General features: G+C 46.1%; 1 protein-coding gene across 9 annotated transcripts in view; it reads right to left on the reverse strand.

The window, feature by feature from the left end:
- TBL1XR1 (TBL1X receptor 1) overlaps positions 1 to 20,310 on the reverse strand; it is a 187,778-nt gene that overhangs the window by 103,198 nt on the left and 64,270 nt on the right. For 5 of the 9 annotated variants that reach the window (XM_040349398.1, XM_040349395.1, XM_040349397.1 and 2 more), the window contains exon 1: positions 11,005 to 11,236. The exons of the other annotated variants lie outside the window; for them this stretch is intronic. The gene's annotated coding sequence lies outside the window, so the exon portion shown is untranslated. Of the gene's footprint in view, positions 1 to 11,004; positions 11,237 to 20,310 lie in introns of those variants that run through there. 9 annotated transcript variants of the gene reach the window in all.

A 20,310-nucleotide genomic window follows, 5' to 3' on the forward strand; every position in this document is an offset into this window, starting at 1 on the left:
TGCAGCTCCTTTAATGTTGCTGTAGGCCTCTTGGCAGCCTCCCTGACCAATGTTCTTCTTGTCTCTTCATCAATTTTGGAAGGAGGTCCAGTTCTTGGTAATGTCACTGTTGTGCCATATTTTCTCCACTTGATGAGTGTCTTCACTGTGTTCCATGGTATACCCAATGCCTTAAATTTTTTACCCAACTCCTCATCGATACCTTTTAACAATAGAGATCCCTCTGATGCTTTGGAAAGCTCTCTGTGGCCATGGCTTTTGTTGTAGGATTCGACTAAGACATGTCAGGAAAGACCTACTAGAACAGCAAGCTTTATTTGGGGTTAATCAGAGGCATTTTAAATGATGGCAGGTGTGTACTGACTCCTATTTGACATTTGAGTCTGAATGCGATTTCTTAAAGTGGTTGTATACCCCGTGATTAATTCGTTATTTTTTCACCCCTGAAAGGCAAAATGAGCTAGTATGCACCGCATATTAGATTATTATGAAATACTTACCTCGGAACGAGGTGAAGAGAACTTACCTGGTCCACGCCGAGCGAGATGTCATCTTGACTCGGCGTGTCTTCCAGGTATCACCGCTCCAGCGCTGCGATTGGTTGGAGCGGCGATGTCGTCACTACCGTGCGGAGACACCCAAACCGGCAAGGTCTGGCGGCCTTTAGCCGAGGATCCCCGCTGCACATGCGCTGCTGCAATCAGCGGCAAATTGCGGGGAGATATTCTTTATACCTACAAGGTAAGCCTTATTATAGGCTTACCTGTAGGTAAAAGTTACAAAACCACCTATACAAACCACTTTTAGAGCCATTCACTCCTAGGCAGACAAAATTTGCGGCGTTTTGTCGCCGCAAATCGCGGTACAAATAGCAGCGTTTTGTACCGCGATTTGCGGCGACAAAACGCCGGTATTGTCCGCCTAGATGTGCCCCAAGATTACACCCTCTATGGAGATGGTTCCCATCTCCTAGCGAAAGCCGCCTGAAAAAAAGGTCCGGGACCATGTGAACCATCTCCATAGAGGGAAAATAGGATTTTTTGTACTCACCGTAAAATCCTTTTCTCTGAAGTCCATGGACGGACACAGCTCCTTAAATCTTGACAAGTGGGTTATGTTCCCTGTTTACAGGAGAGGACTAGGCAGAAACATGTTAAATAGTTAAATACATGTTACATTAACAGAGTTGAACAGCCCCGCCCAGGGGGCAGTCCCTCCAGACATAACCCTCCTCACTGCAGCTTGCAGCCTCAGTTCGTAACAAGCAGTACAAACCTAAAAAGGAGGGGTGGGAGCTGTGTCCGTCCATGGACTTCAGAGAAAAGGATTTTACGGTGAGTACAAAAAATCCTATTTTCTCTTATAGTCCATGGACGGACACAGCTCCTTAAATCTTGACAAGTGGGACGTCCCCAAGCAGTGTCAAAAAACGAGGGGTGGGAAATATATCAGTAAAAACAATTTTAACTTCACCCCAAAACAAGCAGAGCTCCTCAACGGAGGAGGTGCAACTTTAAACAGCCGTCGGCAAAAACTAGCGGCTGAAAAAAACATCATAAGATGCACTCACAGCAACCATGTAAATTCTGGAAAAAGCGTGAACGGACGAGCAAATCGCCGCCTCGCACACCTGTGAGACCGACGCATGATGTCGAAAAAAAAAAAAAAAAAAAAAAAAAACCAGGAAGCACCAATTGCCCTGGTCGAAAGTGCCGTGACCGGAAAAGGGGGCCCGCCCCTTAGGAGCATAGGCCTGTATGACGGCCTGCCTGATCCACCGAGAAATGGTGGTCGACGAGACCGCCAGGCCCTTTTGTGGACCAGAAACCGACACAAAAGAGAGTCAGAAGCTCCGAAATGGAGCCGTAGTAGGCTGGTATACCCGCAAAGCGCTTACCACGCCTAAAGTATGAAAGGCCGAAACCTCCTTCGGAAGAAGGGAAGGTCGCGGGTGCACCATCACCTAATCCTTATGGAGGATCAAGCATGGCGGCTTGCAAGACAAGACCGCCAACTCAGAAACCCCTCTAACAGAGGTAAAGGCCACTAAAGGGGCCACCTTCTGAGATAGTGTCAAGAGAAAATCTCTCTGATGTTTCCAAAAGGAAGGTTCCTGAAGAACCGAGAGCACCAGAGTCAAAACTCATGGGGGAAGAGATGGGCCAAAGGGGGAAAGTATATGACAAACCCCTTGCACACAAAAAAAAGGGGACCCACCAGGGAACGGGCCGCAAAAAGACCACTAAAAGAACACAGCCAAGGCTGAAATCTGCCCCCAAACGGTGCTTTAAGCAATTTTTAGATCCAATCCAAGCTTTAAAAACAGCAGGACCCTGGACACCGAGAGTACGCCCGTGGACGTCACTCCATCCCTTCGCACCAAGAGAGGTAGACGGTAGATCCTCCGGAAGAAGACTACGGTGCCCTGTTGAGATGACCGAGTCAGACAGACCCTGGTCACCTAAAGTCTGGCTTCCAATAACCATGTTGAGCAAGTCAGTGACTGTACAACAGGAGGAAGTATGGGACCTTGAGACAGGAACCTCCTGCCCTGGCAACCGCCAGGGTGCCTCCGCTATCAGGGGCCCGATATCAGCGTACCAAGGACGCCGAGGTCAATCTGTAGCGATTAGAATCATCGGGATCTCCTCAGCATCCACTCTGTGGAGCGGCCGAGGAAGCAACTACCATGGAGGAATGGCAAAAAATCACCGATACAGACAACACAGGGCCACCAGCGCGACTGACGCGTCTGTACAAGATCACTAGACCTGGCCACTAACTTTGACACCCTTGCGGCGGAGACAAGCTGCCAGGAGATCAATGCCATGTGAGGCTCACTTCCTGCAAGGGAGCCGAAACACCCCAAGCACAAAGATCAGTCGCCCTGGTCCAGCATCTGGCGACTCCAGTAGTCCGCCTGCCGGCATACCTGATGGTAGACTGAAGCCACGGCCGTGGCGTTGTCTGGCTGAAACCAGATCGGTCGACCACAAGGAGAAGCATAGCCTGATCGCCTAAAATAGTAGGACAATGAACAGTAGACAGCACCTGGTAATCCCAGGCGGTCTCCCACCAGGCACTAGCCAGGCCCGACCCTGGGTAGCTACCGAGACCAGACACATTCAAGGAGGTGTGGTCATAGGTCCACGCAAGTCCAGCGACTCAGGGTCGACTGGACCCCCCAGTTTTGTGAACCCCCAGGTTCACAACCCGTGAGCTGGCATCCGTCGTAAACACCGACCACTGGAAGGAAGAAACAACTTCCCGGACCGAAGAGTCGGGAATCTCTGTCACCAACTCAGAGAGACTCTGACTAGGTGGCGCACAGGAATCTAATGATTTCAGAGACAAGAGATTTTTACCACCTGGACAGTAGTTCCCCTGGAAAACCAGGGTGTGGAACTGGGCGTACAGTACCGCCTTGAAGGAGGCTACCCACAGACCCCGAACCCCGGAGAGAAGACCGATTGCGTGATGCCAATACCTTCACCGCAGACTGAAGAGTCTGCAATTTCTCCAGGGGAAGAAGGACCTTTGCCACTGAGGGGTCTGGGTCAACACTAGATACTCCAATGCTGAGTCGGAACCTAGCATGCCCATGATTTGAACCCTGGGTCGCACACATGGAGGGCAGGCTTGCTGCCACTGAGCTACACTTTCTGGCCTAAACGTTTAACGTCCACCCGAATCTTCGGAGGGTCTGAATGGGAATAACCCATCCACTAGGTCGGAGACAGAAGCTGCTCTCAGAAGAAAGTCGTCAAAGTAGCCAATGAGGCAAAGCCTCGCTGTCGCAACAAAATTCAAATAAGTGTGAGCTCCTAGCTGAAAACCCATGGTGCTGACGCCAGATCAAAAGGGAGGGCCACAGGCTGACAGAGACCCTTCTCTCATCACGAAGCACAGAAAAAAACACTGTGACATGTGCAAAACGGGACATGCATGTATGCGTCCCTGATGTCCGAGGACGTCAGGACATCCCCCGGATGAAGCGCAGCTACCACCGAACAAATGGATTCCATGCGGAACTACCCGACATTCACAAAAGGTATTTAGGGCCTGAGGCCCATAGAAAACCCCAAAACTCTCATCCTGCAGGAAAGGTAAAATTACCTTGCAGCTTAGCAAATCCCACACTGCCCAAGGCAGACCGATGGGCCGGGAGAGGAAGACACAAGGACAGAACTTTGTTCTGTGGATAGGAGGAAACCCTATCTAGTACTCCGAAGAGACCACCTCGCAGTCCCACTAGTGGGAGAGCAGGGAGGTTTCACTGAATTGTGAACCTGCAAGCCGCCCCTCCCACCTAGAGACAGGGAGGGAAGGCTATATACATTGGCAAGATTTGGGTGCCGGCGTGATCGGCTTATGCACCCAGGGACAGATTAGTCCCCCAGCTGGGCCTTTGACGGCCTGGGAGGGTTGCCCCTGAATAATACACACACATAGTGTGTATGTATATTATGTAGGTGTATGCACACATGTCTTTGGAGGAAACCGGAGTACCCGGAGGAAACCCACGCAGACACAGGGAGCGACAATGCAAGCTCCAGGCAGATTGGCGTCAGTGTGCGGATTCGAACCAATGACTCTTTTGCTGCCAAGTAATGGAGTTAAGCACTACACCACCGTGTGCATAAAACCATTCTGAAACAGACGCCCTGGATAACAAGGGCGCAGCATTCAATGAAGCATCACAGACCTATATGAGGCCCTGGACCAGCTGGTCCGCTAGGCTAATAACCTCAGGAGAGAGTAGGTGCTCCTCCACTGTCTGGTGCAAAATGCTCACTCTGTGAGTTGTATACAGCACTAGGGGTCAGGACTACTCCAGGATGGCCGCCGAGCGTTCAGAACTAGGCCACAGGAAAATGGCCGGCACAATGTAAGCTGTGCCATAGCGCGGCTACGACAAAATGGGCGCCAATGGGCGTTTTCAATGTAATTGAAAAACCTCCCAAAAAATGGCGCAAGCGTCGACCGAGACCCCAGTGTAGTGGCCACAATAGGCCCGCAAGCCAGACCCCAGCATGGTAAACATGGAACGGGTCAGTACTTCGGATCTTCTATCAGTCAGATCCATACAAGCGGGGGTTCCCGCCCGGCGGTGAGGGACTACAAAAGCCCTCAGCGGCTTTTCTCATTCCGCATCTCAGAAATTATCAAAGAAGGGCACAGAAGGAAAAAACCTACACAGCGGTCTGATTTGTGTGATCCAAAAAAGACCGAGCCCTTAGCGGAAACCCAGCAGCACTATGTAGCTTAGGAGAGTCCCTTGCAGCAGTAAAAAGCGCACCCATAAATGCCTTATTCTGCCTTTTTTTTTTTTTTTTAACTAGGTACCTGGTCCATGGCTCCATAACAGAGCATTCCCCAGGGGATAACGGGGGAAGGGGGCACTCTTTTACCGCCCGCCCGCAGTCCACCCCCACCCTGGCACAAACTGTGTCCAGGACTAACAATAAAAACTCTATGGTAATCCCAGGTGCTAACACCTGCTGCCACCACCAGCATGTGGGGAAGGACCCAGATACTGACTCCAATATTTACATATAGTGTGTATTATAATATGCACACCTGTCCATACAAATAGACAAAAGCTCCTAGAGCCCTATTCAGGGCCTCTCACCCACTTGCTGCGCTGACCAGGGGTAACCAGGGGACTCCCTCAGGAGGAGACTGCCCAGCGCTGACTGTGAGGAAAAGAACCGTGAGGTAACTTTTGCAGGGACCTGTGTTTAAACAGGAAAAGCCTCCTAGGGCTGTTTTATGTAAGGATAAGACACAGATACAGCATAAAAAGCAAAACCGTTACAGGTGTCACCAATCAGTCAGCGTCTGCTGAAGTATAATCATAAACATCTGTGCTCATCACAGGGCTTTTTACCACAGGAAAGCCCAATACAAAAAAAGAAAAAACACAGGCCAGATAACACAGTCCCCTCAGGAAGGCCCCCTCCCCCCTGACAGTGGCAATGTTAGCAATGCAGCAAGGGAAAGGAGCAGGGAAGTAAGGGGAAGGGACCCCCGAACCCCAGGAATGCCCAGCCGTACCAACCCACCGAAGCAGGAGGGACTGTACTTACCCGTCCAAGCGAGGACTCGCTGACGCATTCCTGACAGAACTACAACCGCAATGGAGGTAGCTGTCGGCCCGGTCCACTGTGAGTGAGACAACACCACAGCCCAGTCATATGTGGACCTCGGAGCAAAGCTCACCGGCCACCTCAGGAGTCATGGGGTATGGCGTGGCAGACCAAGCCTCTTTGCAAAGGTGTGCCCACGCTTGCTGGTCGGACTGAGTAGACTACAAGGATCTATATTATCCAGCCTGTCTCTCAGCCAACAGTTGAAAGAAGATTCTTCAAGAAAAAGTAAAATAAAATAAAATAAAATAAAATAAAATAAAATTTCTCCTCAGGGCGCTGGGCCCAAAGGGAGCCATACGTCCTTCTCCTTTGCTAGGCAGAACGAAACTGAGGCTGCAAGCTGCAGTGAGGAGGGTTATGTCTGGAGGGACCGCCCCCTGGGCGGGGCTGTTCAACTCTGTTAATGTAACATGTATTTAACATGTTTCTGCCTAGTCCTCTCCTGTAAACAGGGAACATAACCCACTTGTCAAGATTTAAGGAGCTGTGTCCGTCCATGGACTATAAGAGAAATGTGTTTTCATCCCTCTGGCGGCAGCGGTGTCACACTACAGGCGACAAAACGCCTAGGTGTAAATGGGGGCCAATTCTGAACACAGCTACATCCCCAGTTATAAGAGGGTGTGCACACTTATGCAACCACATTAAATTTAGTTTTTTTATTCATACTCCCCCCACCCCCTAAAATATTTGAATTTGTTTTTCAATTGAGCTGTACACTTTATAGGTCACATTAAAAAGGTGTAAAAAAATATATGAAAAATCATTTATCTTTGCCTTATTTTTTTTACACCACAAAAATCAGACATTTTAACAGGGTGTGTAGACTTTATACCCACTGTGTGTGTGTGTGTGTATATTATATATACACACACACACACACACACACACACAAATAACTTTTGCACAAACCAATCAATATACACTTATTGGGTTTTTCGGTTTAACTGCTCAGCTTTCCCAGTTAGCAGTGTTGTGATGTCACCCCCACCCCCGGAGTTGGGCAAAAAAGAAAATCTCTTAAAGGATAAGTTCACCTTTGGGAACATGTAGTATGATCCATCAGTTTTGAAGGTGGAACATGTAACATGTTCCTATTCCTGCAGCCTCTACCTGATCCCTCTTCTAATTGTGACAGTGGAACAGGGATAATCTCCCCCACATCAACTGTCACAATTTATAAACAATGCGGAATAAGGGGGGGGGGGAGCCAAACCCCTGACATCATCACGCAGCCATCCAAGACCATGCTGTGGTGAGCTGAAAACACACACACACACATTATATATATATATATAAATATATATATATATATATATATATATATATATATATATATATAGGCAGCCTTGTTTTTATTACATGTACATTTTAATCTATTGGGGGGTTTAAATAAAAAATTGTTTAAAGCCCAACTTTTTTTTTTTTTCCTTCAACAAAACACATTCCCCTTTGGGTGATCTATGTACATTGCAAGGATTATAACAACCTTTGTTACAGAATTCAGACTTTTGTTATTCTGAGTAAATCCATGTGTTTTTCTTTGAGCCTTTGTGCCGAGTCTAATGGGAATGGTTTCATAATTATCAGTCAGCTGTAGAGCACCAATAAGGAAAGCTGCTGAGCCTGCATCCCTTTAGACATGTTCCTATTGGAAATAGCTCACCAAAAATTACATTTTTTGTGGCAGGGGATGACTGAAATCCGACTTGTATCTTAGGCAGACTTTTGGGGAAATTGGTGAGCCAATCACACACGCAGGAAATTATGTTTCTGGGGAGTGGTTAGTACACGCTGTGTACAGAAAACTCCAGGTAGCCATATTGCAACATTCTCACAAAATTGCATGGGCTGCATATTGAAAAGGAAAGGTAAATTTTTTATAACACTCAATTACAATATGACTTATTTCGCAAACACTATATTTTTTCTTCATTTGCCATTTTTTTCCCCACAAAAAGTGTTACCCTTTAAATGGAGAGCACCATTTGTCTACATTACAATTTTAGTCACCCATGCCTAATGGAGGAATGAACCTACCCAATTTGTGAGTGTAATTCCTGGACCCAGAGGAGGATCGTGAAAAGGTGTTACAGAACAGGTATTATTGGCTGAGATACCTGGAATGTTTGCAAACATGATATGACCTTTTATGTGAGGTCAAACATTAAGGTGAGCAGGTCCTACTGGGTGGAGGTACAATTGGCACTTAACGAAGATTGAATTTTTGATTTCACAAATTTTATTGTGTTGATTTGAACTCAAAGACATTATGTATGCCATAGTTGCATTAAACTATTATTTGGTATATGATCTGCCCAACCAAGCGCGTCATTCATTCACAGACTACTGTCAATGTTGGACCTAAAACCAACCTTCGCCATTATGGATTATAAAAAGTGTACAGAAAATTGCGCCAAGTGTAAAAAATATGTAGGTAGCTGCTAAACACCACAATTCGACAAAATTGACAACAAACCATAAAAAAAAAATATAAGTGTAGCGCTTATATGAGTCCGAATGAAGGAAATATCCTTTCAAAACGTGTTACTTTGTGATGAACACAATGTGCTCAAAATCCATGCATGAACAGTGTATACACGCAAAAATAAATGAACATACAATGTAAACTCTAATCATTCTTAGGATAGATGACCCAATGGGAGAGGTATAGTCTATAATATATACAAAGATGAAATTAATCATTAAATGACTCTCAATGTGAATGTGATACTCAGGATAGACAAAAATTTAAAATATACCCAAAACCGTGTAATAAACAAAGTTACACATGAACTGTGAACACGGTGTGAGGTATATCCACCAGCTGGTGCTGGCGTACAAACCCGACACGTTTAGTCTAATAAGACATCCCAGTTAATGTCTTAGACGAAACGTGTTGGGTTTGTATGCCAGCACCAGCTGCCCTACCACGCTAATATCATCCTCTCTGCTCCTTTTTATTTATATGACATTTTTCACTTTTTTTTTTTTACTTTTTGCAAAAGTTTTTTATTACTGCCATTGTTATACCCGTTGATTGTGGCCTTTGCCTTGAAGTTTGGCATTTGGCAAATTTTTAAATAAAACTTGCCAGGTTTTTTTTTTAAGTATCACACTATGTGGAGGCTTTTTTGTTTTGTTTTTTCTACATGCCCCAATAAGTCCTGCTGAATCCTTGGTTGATATCCTTCTGGTGGACCAACACCTGATTCTGATGCTGTTGGAGTATTTGGACATAAAAGCTTGTTTGCCAAAGAAAGGAGACGTCTCATATTTCCAGTCCTGATCGCTTTTGGTGTGACTAAGCTCTGTAGATCCGCCGCCGTACGGTGAGCTGGGTCCACCCGTAAGGGTATTTATTTCTCCCCCTGCCCATTGGTGAAGGCACTCCCAGGTGACAGCTGTGTTATCGCACCACATCTATTGAGATCTCATATAAGTTTTGTATATACTTTGGACCAGACCTCCTCCATTGGACCATCTATCCAAAGAATTACTTGATGTTCATAAACTCTTGATTTCAGCACATACAAGGACTAATTTTCGTTTGCCCCAGCTGTTTAGGGCAATTTTATTTTTATTTGTTTTGGTTCTTCACCTTATTTAATATTTTGGTGGATATACCTCACAGTGTTCACAGCTCATGTGTAACTTTGTTTATTACACGGTTTTCGTTATATTTACATTCTTGTCCATCCTGAGTATCACATTCACATTGTGTGTCATTTAATGATTCATTTCATCTTTGTATATATTAGAGACTAGACCTCTCCCATTGGGTCGTCTATCCTAAGAACGATTAGAGTTTACATTGTAGATGCATGGATTTTGAGCACATTGTTTTCACCACAAAGTAACAAGTTTTGAAAGGATATTTCCTCCATTTGCACTCATATAAGCGCTACACTTTATATTTGTTATGGTTCTTATTATGGATTATGTCAAGCAGCTCTAGTTCTCAATGAACTATCAGGGCGTCGATTTTACTCTAGGTAGTTTATTGATGCTGTCAGTATGTTACTGCCTTCATATACAAGAAGGATACTCCAACAGTCTGCAGGAGGCTGAGTTTCCTGATCAAGGGAGCGCAATGCTCTACAGGCTCATTTTACACACACACACACACACACACACACAATGTGAAATGCACATTTTTACCTGCAGTAAGGATGTGAATTTATGTATTTTGAAAGGTAAAACGCCTTTTCTTTTTGTTACCGCTTTATAGCTAGGATTTTTTTATGCCAACTCTGCTTTGGGGTAGGGCCCGGTAGTAAAGCAGACTTTCCATTTTCATAGCAGGTCCACTTTAATTGTCTGCATTATCACACAGTCATGTGTGGCCCTGGTGGAGACAGCATCTTTCCAGCACATTGTGCCGACATGGCCCATCAATTTCACAATCAGGAAACCCGCCCTGGGAAATACCATGCAGCCACCATCCCTGGAGGGAAGGCATGTAGATAGGAAGCAGCTAGAAACGAGATCAGCAGGGCCAATGTGCAACAAAGGATAAAAGGGGGAAAACAATGACTATATATTTAAACATCATAACAACTCTATGACACAGATTAATAAAACCAAATGAACTGAAATGGAGAGGCTGCCTGACATACTCTAAAGAATGGATGAACTTGTTGGGTGGAAGTGATTTGGGGGGGGGGTCGGCACTTAATATCAGGCTCTGTAGGATTGAATCTTTCCATGACACTTGCAAACACATCCAGTCAAACAAATATACAGAGCACAGAATGCCGCCTGCACACACACTACATATGCAACCCTCCCCGCTAGCACACAGATGAAAGCAGGCGAGCCCCGTGACCCTCCCCCTCCCTCTTGCACATACTTGGCGCCGTGATGGAGGAACCACGTGTGCACCCGGATTCGCCTTCCTCGGTTATACGCCCATTTCTCCTGGGGTGGCGGTAGCCGGTTAGGTGGTGAAGGATCGGTGAGAGACTAGGGGGGAAGACAAGAGAGTACGACCCCCCCTCAGAGTTCCACAACAATCGCCCGTGGGACGCGTCGCACTTCCGGGTTAGGTGGTGTCGCTCAGTAAAGTGACGTCAAAGGACGCTTCCGGTTCTTCAAAAGGACTACGGCAGCATGGCCTTAAGGATACCGGAAGTGGTTTAAAGGTATCACGTGATAACGATAGGGGCGGGGAGTGGAGTGAAGGCAGCGAGGTGACATGTTCTATAGACAATGATGCCTCCCACGTGACGAGCCGGTGACAATAGAGCCAACCGTTCTCCGTGGAAGGGCAATCGAAAGCAAATCAGATCATTTAATACGGACAAAGACTTTACACTACATTTATAACACCTACATATGTCCTATATTGCGCGGCTTGTCGTGGCTGCATTACCCCCCAACACTTGATCATGCAAGTCCTCTATGCACACTAGGCTCTTCTGAACGCCGTTCCCTCCCAACAGGAGGGGAGCAGCGCTAAGAAAGCATGTATTAGCTGCATTCAGGCATGTCAGTCATTTGGAGGTTTATTCATTTCAATAGCCAGCATATTCATTTATTCTAGGCCATTGAAATAAACACTCAGTGCTAAACTTGTGACAAATGGGGAAAACACGATGGCAAAGAAAGCTGCTACCAAAAGCAGTCAGACATACCGTGTAATACAACATAAAATAAACAGCGCTATTAAAGCTGCGTTTCACCCATATTTACAAGTTGCTTTTATTCACATACTTTTTTGTTATTATTCACATTTTTTATTATGTCTAAATACCTTTATTGTAAATGTGTCAGCGGCACTTCCGGCCCAGCCCTATAGGTAAAACCATCATCAGGCGATTCCCTTGGACTCCTGGGATATCGGCCTCATAGATCCTAGAAGTCCAAGGGAATCACCTGATTCCCTTTTGATTGACAAGTTGCCATAACAACGGGGCAGGAACTTCCGCCGCCATCGCTGTGCCGCACAGTGTCATCACTGCGCAGGCGCAAGTTTGGGAGTTGCCTGCTGGGTAGCGAGTTGCACCTAATCCCAGAAATAGACACAGACGGGCTTACAGATGCCCAGAACAGCATTGTCCCCTGCCTGCTTCCAAGATGAAGTTCTCGGAATTTTTTACAGATTAAAAAGAACACACATAAGGGTTGATTTACTAATTGGAAATCCAAGTGCACTTGTAGTGCAGTCGCTGTAGATCTGAGGGAAAGCTCTGAAATTAGGGGAAGCTCTACTGATTTTATCATCCAATCATGTGCAAGCTAAAAGGCTGTTGTTTTTTTTTGCATGTCCCCCTCAGATCTACTGCGAGTGCACTTGCATTGCACTGGTAGTGCAAAGTTGATTTGCCTTTCGTAAATAACCCCCATAGTTACATTTGTAACAGTATCCAAATAGTAATGTACAATCTGTTCCAATCATGGGAGTGCTTTGAGAAAAAACAGACTATGGTGACTGGAGCTCTGCTTTAACCACTTAACCACCAGCCGCCGTCATATAACGGCGGCAAAGTGGTTGCTTAACTGGGGGTTGCCGTTATTTAACGGCGCCCTGCAGAAGCAGCAATGCGCGCCGCCTCGGGCGCGCACACAGAAGATTCTGTGCGCGCCGGGTCTATGAGACCCGGCGCTACACAGATCAAGGAAATTGACCAGTAACAGTGGTCTTTTTCCATGTGATCGCGCCGTCATTGGATCACAATGTAAACACAAGAAGGTCAGGGAAAGTTTATCTCCTCTCCTCTCCTCACACAGTATCAGCGAGAGAGAAGAGGAGATAAACTGTGAGTTTTACAAGCCATACAAGTGCCCCATAGTGCCAAATCTGTGCCCATATTGCCCCATAGTGCCAAATCTGTGCCCATATTGCCACATCAGTGCCAAATCTGTGCCCATAGTGCCACATCTGTGCCTAAAGTGCCACATCAGTGCCACATCTGTGTCCATAGTGCCACATCTGTGCCCAGTAGTGCCACATCTGTGCCACCTGTGCCACACCAGGGCCGCACCAGTGTCACCAGAGCCGCACCAGTGCCACCAGAGCCACAACAGTCCTATACCAGTGCCAAAACAGTGCCGTACCAGTGCCGTCTGCGCCCACCAGTGCCGCCTGCGCCCACCAGTGCCGCCTGCGCCCACCAGTGCCGCCTGCGCCACCTGTGCCCACCAGTGCCGCCTGTGCCCACCAGTGCTGCCTGTGCCCACCAGTGCTGCCTGTGCCCACCAGAGCCACCTGTGCCCCTACAGTGCACATAAGTGCCGCCTTCTGCTAATCAGTGCACACCAGAGCCACCTGTGCCCACCAGAGCCACCTGTGCCCACCAGAGCCACCTGTGCCCACCAGAGCCACACCCGTGCCACTACAGTGCACATAAGTGCCGCCTTCTGCTAATCAGTGCACACCAGAGCCCCACCAGAGCCACCTGTGCCCACCAGAGCCACCTGTGCCCACCAGAGCCACCTGTGCCCTCCAGAGACACACCCGTGCCACTCCAGTGCACATAAGTGCCGCCTTCTGCTAATCAGTGCACACCAGAGCCCCACCAGAGCCACCTGTGCCCACCAGAGCCACCTGTGCCCACCAGAGCCACACCCGTGCCACTACAGTGCACATAAGTGCCGCCTGTGCCCACCTGTGTCCATCAGTGCCACCACAGTGCTCTGCAGTACAGCCTCACCAGCCACCAGTATGGCAAAAAAATTCTTTACCGGTGAGCAGGCCGTACATCTTCTACTTGCCATGAGCGATGAGAGCAGCGAGGAGTCTCTGTCCGATTCGGATTCGGCCTATGAACCCGTTATAGACAGTGGGTCGGATTCAGAATCTGAAGAGGAACGTGGGCCCAGGAAAAGAAGGGGTGCTGGCGTGGAGAAGCGGCCTACTCCCAGACGCGCAGGGCCGTCCACCTCAAGCGCTGTGCCGTCCGCCTCAAGCGCTGTGCCGTCCGCCTCAAGCGCTGTGCCGTCCGCCTCAAGCGATGTGCCGTCCGCCTCAAGCGATGTGCCGTCCGCCTCAAGCGCTGTGCCACTGCAACAAAGCCCAGGCACCAGTAGGGTGTCATCTCAGCCCCAAAGGGATAGGGGCCATGCCAGCCTTCCCTATGGCCTTCAAAACCCCCTGTGGCTTCCCCCTAATTCCGGAGCAGCAAATATCCCCCCTTTCACTGCCCAGCCAGGTGTCCAGGTGAACACCGAAAACGTTTCAATGCTTAATTTTTTTAATTTACTTTTCACCGAAGATTTGCTATCCTTCATTGTGGCCCAGTGCAATCTCTACGCACAACAGTACGTAAGAAGTAACCCTGGTTCCAGATATGCCCGCCCCTTTGAGTGGAGAGAACTAACCGTGGACGAATTTAAAATTTTCTTAGGCCTAACCTTTACTATGGCACTTTCAAAAAAAAAACAATTGTACTCCTACTGGTCCACCAAACCCATTCACCACATGCCACTCTTCTCCTCCCTTATGCCAAGATCCCGATATTTAATAATTATGCGGTTCCTCCACTTTAACGATAACGCCCAGTGCCCTCCCCGAAATTTCCCTGCTTTTGACAAGCTATATAAAATTAGGCCACTTCTAAATTTTTTCGCTCAACGATTTCCCCAATTATATACCCCTGAACAGAACATATCTGTGGACGAGTCCCTTGTCAAATTCTCAGGCAGGCTGAGCATCAAGCAGTTCATCCCCAGCAAAAGGGCCCGATATGGGGTCAAAATGTACAAACTTTGCGACAGAGCCACAGGGTACCTATACTCATTCTTGGTGTATGAAGGGAAGGACTCCCAACTGCATCCCCCTGAATGCCCAGAGTATATGGGAGTCAGCGGAAAAGTGGTCTGGGATCTGATGTATCCACTCTTTGGAAAGGGATACCACCTTTATGTGGATAATTTCTACACCAGCTTGCCCGTTTCGCTGTCTTTACCTTCGGAATACCCCAGCATGTGGCACAATAAGACCCAACAGGAAAGGCTTCCCGCAAAAACTGGTGGATCAAAAGCTCAGACGAGGGGAGTCTGCAGCATTGAGGAACCAGGAGATATTGGCTGTCAGGTGGAGGGACAAACGGAACGTCCACATGCTTACATCAATCCACGACGACACCTGCGTGGAAGTCCCCAAAAGAACCGGCCCAATCCAAAAACCAAAATGCATCTATGACTATAATTTGTTCATGGGGGGAGTGGACTTCAATGACCAGATGATAGAACCCTACCTGCCCACAAGAAAATCCCGCCACTGGTACAAGAAAGTGTCCATTTATTTTTTTAGTTTGGCCTTTTATAACTCCTATGTAATCTACAAAAAGTCATCAGAGAACCCCGTATCATATCTGGACTATCAAGAAGAAGTCATCACCGCCCTTTTGTACCCTGAAAACCCACCGGAAAATATTCGCTCTGATTCTGTGAGCAGACTCCACGAGCGTCACTTTCCTGAGAAAACCCCCTCCCCTGAAACAGGCCACAGAAATCAGAAGAGGTGCCGGGTGTGCTCCAGAAGAGGAATTCGAAAAGACACTGTGTATTACTGTCCCGATTGTCCTTCCCAACCAGGCCTCTGTATTGGAACATGTTTCCGCCGTTACCATACGTTTCTTCATTATTAGGGACGTATGGTAAACGCAATTCTAATTTCCTGTAATTTCCCCCCACACCCCTTATGCCACTGCACTCATACCTCTGCCTTCTCCGGGAACCGACCATGGCCCACTCTTTTGCCTAACCCTAAACTGTACCTACATCTGCCTGCTCTGGAACTGACCCTGGACTGTTTGACCACGTTTTTTGCCTGCCCCTTGGATTGATCTTTTACCCTGCTATACTAGTGGGAACACAGGGGTCTCACATATGTGAGGGGCTCCAGAATTGTTTTTCTGGATGAAAAAACTAATTTTTTAGTTTTCTCATTCCCGGATTAGGGTCTGGTTGCCCGGAGGCTTCAAAGAGATTTGGGTGGGAGAAGCCTCTACCCCTGTCCCCATTCCCCTACCCATGGCCCACTACTTGGACCATGTTCCTACCAGGACGAATATTTTGCCTGACTATGGACAATATTCCTGCCTGCTGCCTGCTGCCTGGACAATTCCATTCACTGTCGCTGACCAGTGACCACGTCCCTGCCTGCTGCCTGGATCGGGGCTCTCCTTCTGTGGACAATTGCACTACTAAAACCACAGGTAATCTTCTTTTTTTTTTACCCATTACTCAGCAGAATGTATTTTAGGGTGTAATTCTTGGTATGTACATGCTGTGTTAGAAATATGAAGGCCCTTCAAAAATGTGATAGATTGTAAGGAAATTGGATGTGTAATTTATGTCCCTAGAACACCTGATGGTGCTTCTTGGATGTTGGGCCTCTGTATGTGGCCACGCTGTGTAAAAGTCTCACACATGTGGTATCGCCATACTCAGAAGGAGCAGCAGAATATATTTTGGGGTGTAATTTTTTCTATGTACATGCTATGTGTTGGAAATATCCTATAAATGGACAACTTTCTGTAAAAAAAAATGCGTTTTTATTTTTTTCCACATTTTCCAAGAACATCTGGAAAAAAATGAACTGTTCAAAAGACTCATTATGCCTCATAGATTATACGTTGGGGTGTTAGCTTTCCAAAATGGGATCACTTTGTGGGCGTTTCCATTGTCCTGGTGCTCCAGGGCCTTCAAAAGTGTAATAGGTGGTTGAGAGATTAGATGTGTAATTTATGCTCCTAGAATGCTTGAAGTTGCTACTTCGGTGTTGGGCCTCTGTATGTGGCCACGCTGTGTAAAAGTCTCACACATGTGGTATCGCCATACTCAGGAGGAGCAGCAGAATATATTTTGGGGTGTCATTTGTGGAATATACATGCCATGTGAGAGAAATAACCTGTTATAATGACAATATTGGTATGAAAAAAAAAAATCTTAATTTTGCAAAGAATTGTGGGAACAAATGACAACTTCAAAAAACTAACTATGACTCTTACTAACTACCTTGGAATGTCTACTTTCCAAAAAGGGGTCATTTGGGGGGTATTTGTACTTTATTGGCTTGTTAGGGTCTCAAGAAATGAGAGAAGCTGTCAGTACTTCAGGTGTGATCAAATTGTTCAATTTTCAGAAATTGGTACCATAGCTTGTAGACCCTATAACTTTCACCCAGACTAAATAATATCCAAATTTCTTTTTTTTTTTTACCAAAAATATGTAGCAGTATGCATTTTAGGCCAAATGTATGAGGAAAAATTACTTTTTTACAAAATGATATGATAGAAATGAAGAAAAATTCATTTTTTTACAAAATTTTCGTTCTTTTTTCATTAATAGCGGAAAAAAAAAACGCAGAGGTGATCAAATACCACCAAAAGAAAGCTCTATTTGTGGGGAAAAAAGGACAAAAATTTCATTTGGTTACAATGTTGTATGACTGAGTTATTGTCATTCAAAATGTGAGAGCACCAAAAGCTGAAAATTGGTCTGGTTATTAAGGGTGTTTAAGTGCCCAGTTGTCAAGTGGTTAAAGCGGGGGTTCACTCGAAAAAAAAAAATAACATTAGATTGGGCCTAATTACTGGAAGCACAATCGGGTGTTTTTTTTTTTAAATCAATGCAGTACTTACCGTTTTAGAGATAGATCTTCTCCGCCGCTTCCGGGTATGGTCTTCGAGACTGGGCGTTCCTATTTGATTGACAGCTTTCCGACCGTCGCATACAGCACGTCACGAGTTGCCGGACGGTGCAGCTCTATACTGCGCCTGCGCACCGACGTTCGGCTGCTTTCGGCAACTCGTGACGCGCTGTATGCGACGGTCGGAAAGCTGTCAATCAATCAAATAGGAACGCCCAGTCCCGCAGCCCATACCCGGAAGCGGCGGAGAACATCTCTCTCTAAAACGGTAAGTACTGCATTGATTTAAAAAAAACACACGATTCCCCTTCCCGTAATTAGCCTCAATCTAATGTTAAAAATTAGTTTTTCGGGTGAACCCCCGCTTTAAGTGCCAGGAATATGTGATAATTCAAAACAGTCCAAATAAGTTTTGTGCAATCGTGACAATAGTTCCGGTCATAACAACAAGAGTGATCCAATTCCACCACCAAGAGTCGAGGGACTCTATTACGGAGTCAAATGCGCCTAGAATAGTGTATCCCCTATATATAAAGCATCTAGGAATCGCATAAAATCTGGCTACATCTCAATGGATATGGTGAAATGGATTATCATCATGGATATGAAACAAAGTAGACATCCATATAGTGTAAAACCGTACAGGAACTTTAAGTAAATGGATTAAAAATTCTCACATAGTATGTGATACATTAAGCGTGATCTATTCCAAGGCAAATAAACCATGCAATGAGAAAAATCTAGATCAGTGATGGCGAACCTTGGCACCACATTTCCCATGATGCTCATGCACTCTCCAGTGTACTTGAGCATCATGGGAAATGTAGTTCCAAAACATCTGGGGTGCCAAGGTTCGCCATCACTGATCTAGATTGTGTACACAGCAGCACAAGCAACGGCATGTACAATAGCTACGCCCTTTTTTTTAGCCAAGCACCCCATCCTGCCTGCATGCATGTGGTAAGGGCTGTAGTAGTAGTAGTACAGGAACTACCGCAGATGAGTCCAGTGTCAACCAGGGCTAAATCAGATTTATTTTAATAACATGCTTTTGGAGTAAAAATCTATCTAAAGATGGTATTCTTTTTAGGATACATTAACAATTTAGTTTATTCAGCATGAAATGGAGCTTAGTTATGTAGCATGAGGCTGTATAGTCTGCAATATTTACATTTTTGATAAACTCATTCAATGAATCCAAGCTCTGCAAGCTGAGATAACATGCACTGCATTCACACAATTTCACAGTAACCAAAGTTTAGGAATATTCCTTTATCCCATTGTTTTGGAAATCTATGTACACTACAAACTGTATTATTGAATCGGTTCTGATATGGCTGTTTTAACTAACCTGACAGCTTATTATTCTAAATAGGAAACCTTCATTTTGTTTGCAAATAATAAAGAATCTAACTACCAGCAAAAATGAGTCCTTACATTTTAAGAGTACCGGTCATTTCAGATCCATCATGGCAGCGCCTGTTAGTGGCATCCACTCCCCTGCTGCCGCCAGGTCCCTCTCCTTGTTGTGTCACTGCCGCATCACCAGACTTCCCATTAAAGTTAATGGGACTGTTGGTGAGTCAACAGCGTGTCAGAGGAGGAGAGATGACAGTTGAGTCGAGTTGATTTAAATCAAGCCTTTTTACTAGTGATTTAAATCGACTTAATTTAAATCAAATCCACCCTGCTTAAGATGGCCACGGCCAAAAATGCTAAGAGATGCTTTTCAAAGAGAATGGCTGAGAGCGCTGACCGGAGTGTTCTGGTGGGGGCCGTCCCCCTGTCGGAACACAATAGAACAGCAGGGGAGATTGATGTACTAACATTGGATAGTTAGTACATTGGCTCCTCCTGAGCTTTCAGTTGTTTTTTTTTGTTCAGCCCTGCTGGGTTGAACAAAAAAAAAAAGTACTAATGTGTACTAGGCTTAAGCTGGCCAACTGCAAAGTACTTTAACATGTGGTCACACCCCTTTAGCACCTAATGGGTTTATAAACTGTATGTATAAGCTGTTTGGATGTGAGACTCCCCAGACTGTATTATTTGTGATAGCAATAAAGTTAATTTAAAATAAATAATGTGTTTTTTTTAATTAAAAAAAAAAATGAAGAAAAGTACCCCCTGTGCTTAAATCGTAGTTCCACCCAAAAATGGAACTTCCGCTTTAAGTGATGGTGACCCCCTGACATGCCACATTTGAGCAGAGGCTCCCTGCGCTGCCCTTTTAGCGCTCACTGGAGCCCTGGGCTGGGGAGGGAGAGGCCAGTAGCTGATCCAGGCATGTGGGTGGATCTCGACTATAAAGTCGGGATCTTTTCCCCAGCCTGGACTTTAGCATGCTGTCAGCTGAAAATGGGTCACAGCTGAAAACAGGTCACAGGAGTGCAGAATGAACTGCACTCCTGTGACCTACAGAAGTAGTATAGCCAAAATAGGTTTTGCCATAGTTTTCCTTTAGACCCCTTTCACATTAAAGGTGTTTGTCAGGCGCTTTAGGGTTAAAAATAGTGCCTGTAAACTGTCTCTCAAGCCTCCCCAGTGTGAAAGCCCAAATGC

This window comes from Rana temporaria, chromosome 4, assembly GCF_905171775.1.
Source record: "Rana temporaria chromosome 4, aRanTem1.1, whole genome shotgun sequence".
NCBI lineage: Eukaryota > Metazoa > Chordata > Amphibia > Anura > Ranidae > Rana > Rana temporaria.